The 4,575-nt window shown below is 41.9% G+C and overlaps 1 pseudogene; it reads left to right on the top strand.

The window, feature by feature from the left end:
- The first annotated feature begins 765 nt into the window (after positions 1 to 765).
- LOC100069600 (large ribosomal subunit protein uL1 pseudogene) lies at positions 766 to 3,405 on the top strand (annotated as a pseudogene).
- The last annotated feature ends 1,170 nt before the right edge of the window (positions 3,406 to 4,575 follow it).

The raw sequence follows: 4,575 nt of genomic DNA, 5'->3' as shown, positions 1-4,575 counted from the left end.
TAAAAACAAAATTCATCATGTTTTCCAGTGTAAAATGAAGGTTTGTGTGAATATTTGTAACTTTTCCCAACTTGTTCTGTCCCCTAGTAAAACAAATCTGTTGGATCCAGCTCCCAGCTCAGGCAGAGGACTGGCACCAGATTTGCCTTTCTGCTGTAAACAACTAGAAAACCACGCAAAGTATATTAAACAACTGTTGTTCATACATTGTGTATTAGATTGCTGTGGCTGCCATAACAAAATAAATACCACAGACTGGATGGCCAAAACATCAGAAGCTTATTTTCTCATAGTTCTGGAGACCAGAAGTTCAAGATCAAGGTGTCAGCAGGTTTGATTCCTTCTGAGGCCTCTCTCCTTGGTCTGCAGATGGTGACTTTTTGCTATGTTCTCACATGGGCTTGGTCTCTCTTCCCCTTCTTATAAGGACACCAGTCATATTGGTTTAGAGCCCTAAACTCAGGACCTCATTTTAACCTTAATTACCTCTTTAAACACTCTATCTCCAGATACAGTCACATTCCGATATGTACTGGGAGTTAAGACTTGAATATAAGAATTTGGGGGGATACAGTTCAGTCCACACACATTGGAAAATAGGCTATGCAGGACTGTGATCTGTGAAAGAAGAGTAACAAGTGAGGTGAGCCCCATGATTGCTATAGCCGCCTGCCTGGAGGCATTATCCAATCCACAGCATGGGAAGGAGGACCCAAGCAGAGCATGATGGTCTTGCTGCATTGAGGAGACAGAGATAGGAGTTTGATGGGGCCGAAGCAGCTGGAATTTGTGGAGCAGAGTACTAGAAAGGAGGGAGGTAAGCAGAGAAAGAAATCTGCATAAGGTCCTTTTGAATCCTCAGCAGAACACTAAGCTGTGCATGTATAGAATGAGACTCCACAAGGTCAGACAAAGAACAATTGCTGAAAAAAAGAGCAACGATTAGAGAGCTCTAAGATGAACAGTTCCTAGAGCTTATCCAGGGCTGGGAGACATTTATGTTCTGATTATCCAGAATAGAGGAACCTTGTTAAACACCTGGGGCATCCAGTAGAGACACTAGAATTAGCTCTAGAGAAAAGGCCATTCTGGACTTGCTCTAGAAAATCTAACTGCCAGCCAAAACTAAACTAAATACTCTTAAAAGGAAGAAGCTCAACAACATGAAATAACAATGTCCAGCATCCAGTCAAAAATTACTAGACATGACAAGAGGTTGGAAAATATGACCTATACCAGGAGAGATCAGTTAATTAAAAAAAAAACAAACAGAATGACAGAGATGATGGAACTAGCAGAGAATAATGTTAAAAACAGCATTATACCTTTGCACATGTATTTAAAAAGGAAAACATAACATGATGAATATTAAAATAGAACTAATGGAACTTCTAGAAATTTTCTAGAGTTCTCGAAAAATATATCTTCCATAAGATACTATATTTTCTTTTAGAAAAATATAATATCTGAAATGAAAAATTCACTTATTGGGGATATAGAAAATTAGACATTACAGAAGTAAAGATCAATGAATTTGAAGACATAGCAAATCATACTGTTATGTCTTCAAGTTCACTGAAGCCCAAAGAAAAACAAAACTAATGGAAAATGAACAGAGTCTCAGTGATCTGTGGGATAATGTCAAGCAATCTAACTTATATGTAATAGGAGTGTAAGAAAAGGAAGAGGGCAGGAAAAATATTTCAAGAAGTAGTGACCAAACAGGCACATGAAAAGATTTTCAACATCATGAGCTATCAGGGAAATGCACATCAAAACTACAATGAGATATCACCTCACTCCAGTCAGAATGGCTGTAATTAACAAGACAGGAAACAACAAGTGTTGGAGAGGGTGTGGAGAGAAGGGAACCCTCATACACTGCTGGTGGGAGTGCAAACTGGTGCAGCCACTATGGAAAGCAGTAAGGAGTATCCTCAGAAAATTAAGAATAGATCTACCATGTGATCCAGCTATTCCACTGCTGGGTATTTATCCAAAGAACTTGAAAACACAAAAGCATAAAGATACATGCACCCCTATGTTCATTGAAGCATTATTCACAATAGCCAAGACTTGGAAGCAACCTAGGTGCCCATCAAGGGACGAATGGATAAAGAAGATGTGCTATTTATACACTATGGAATGCTACTCAGCCATAGGAAATGATGAAATCCGGCCATTTGTGACAACATGGATGGACCTTGAGAGCATTAGGCTAAGTGAAATAAGTCAGAGGGAGAAAGTCAAATACAGTATGATCTCCCTCATAAGTAGAAGATAAAAACAATGACAAACACATAGCAGCAGAGATTGGATTGGTGGTTACCAGAGGGAAAGGGGGGCCAGGGGAGGGCAACAGGGGTGATGAGGCTCACATGTGTGGTGACAGATTATAATTAGTTTTTGGGTGGTGAACATGATATAATCTACACAGAATTTGAAATAAATTATGATGTACATCTGAAAGCTATATGTTATAATCCAATGTTGCTGGAATAAAAGAAAAAGGAAGTAGTGGCAAACTTTTAAAAATCTGTTGGAACTATAAACCAAAAGATTCAACAATTTCAGCAAATCCAAAGCAGAATAACTCAAAGCAAACCATCCCAAGACACATCATAATGAAGATGCTGAAAACCAGAGATAAAGAGAAATGCTTAAAAACAGCTAGAAAGACATATTATAACAGGAGAACAAAGAAAAAGATGACAACTAATTTCTCATCAAAAATAACACAAGCAACTCTTTTCTGCTTATTGCAGCAAGAGGCACCAACAGCAGCAAATCTCCCTGGAAGTCCTGCACCAGAACCTGCCCAGCGCCAGAAGTTTTGGAAGCAGTGGAGCTGCAGATCATCTTGAAGAACTATGACCCTCAGAAGGACAAATGCTTTTCCAGCACCGTCAGGCTTAAGTCCACTCCCTGCCCCAAATTCCCCATGTGTGCCCTGGGGGACCAGCAGCACTGTGATGAGGCCAAGGCTGTGGATATCCCCCACATGGGCATTGAGGCACTGAAGAAACTTGACAAGAATGAGAAGCTGGTCAAGAAGTTGGCCAAAAAGGATGACCCCTTTTAGGCTTCAGAGTCTCTGGTCAAGCAGATCCCATGAATCCTGGGCCCAGGCCTGAATAAAGCTGACAAGTTCCCGTCCTCGCTGACTGACAATGAGAATATGGTGGCCGAAGTTGATGAAGTGAAGTCCATGATTAAGTCCCAGATGAAGAAGAAGTTGCTGTGTCTAGCAGTGGATGTTGGCTACTTAAGATGACAGATAATGAGCTTGTGTGAAACATCCACTTAGCTGTCAGTTTCCTGGTGTCATGGCTCAAGAATAACTGCCAGAAGGTCCAGGCTTTATACGTCAAGAGCACCATGAGCAAGCCCCAATGTCTGTACTAAGGCACAGTTTAGTAAACCCAAGTGCCACCAGTCAAAGAACAAAAACAAAAAAATAATAATGTAAGCAAGAACACACTGACAAGACATCTTTAAAGTACTGAAAGAAAACCCATCAACCTAGAAAAAATATATATATAATATATCCAGTTAATATATCCTTAAGAATAAAGGCAAAATAAAGATATTTTCAGACAAACAGAACTTGAGAGAATTCATCACCAGCAGACTTGCATCACAAGAAATGTTAAAAAAGGTTCTTCCTGGGGCCAGCACCATGGCCGAGTCATTAAGTTTGCGTGCTCTGCTGCAGCGGCCCAGGGTTTTGCCAGTTCGAATCCTGGGTGCGGACATGGGACTGCTCATCAAGCCATGCTGAGGCAGCATCCCACATGCCACAACCAGAAGGACCCACAACTAAAAATACACAACTATGTACCAGGGGGCTTTTGGAGGAAAAGGAAAAATGAAATCTTTTTTTAGAAAAAGAAAGAAACAACAAGGAAAAGCTCTTATGATAAATATCAAAATCCTTAACATGGCCTACAAGGCTTTCCATGATCTGACCTCAGCCTACTGCTCTGCCCTCTGCTTACACTATTCCTATGGTCTTGCTGTTTTAAAAAACTATGGTGTGGGGGATGATGTCAGCATCATAGTGGAGTGAGCTCTTCCTTTAGACTCTCCCCTGCTAAGATACAATGAAAAGGACATTAATATACCAACAGAGGATATTCAGACAACAATAAAGATGTCTGAGAGACCCACACAGCCATAAGTCTGAAGGTGGAGGTGCTGGACCCCCAGAGGAAGTGAAAGGAGGTAAGCGGATCTCCTCTCCCTCCTCCAATGGCAGTCACCTAGGGTGTGGGACTGTGCATGGCTCTGAGAGGAAAGAGGGGAGGGATAGCCCTCTGTGGGATCACCTTCACTCCCCAAGTTCCCTCACAGCCCATGGGAAAGCCCCACATAGAGGTGGCTAAGCTATTTCTGGGGTGTCTTCATCAAGCCAGCACTCTAGGAGAGCAAATAGTGAGGGCAGAGTGAGAGTGCCCCTGGGATCATGCAGGTAAAAGAAAGCACCCCTCTCCTGGCCAGGCACTCCAGCCAGTGAGCCAGAGCATCCACGCGTATGATAGAAAAGCAGCAGCTGTGAGCTGAGGTTGCAGTGGG

This window comes from Equus caballus, chromosome 2, assembly GCF_041296265.1.
Source record: "Equus caballus isolate H_3958 breed thoroughbred chromosome 2, TB-T2T, whole genome shotgun sequence".
In the NCBI taxonomy this organism is placed as follows: domain Eukaryota; kingdom Metazoa; phylum Chordata; class Mammalia; order Perissodactyla; family Equidae; genus Equus; species Equus caballus.
This window is presented reverse-complemented; position numbering and strand designations above follow the sequence as displayed.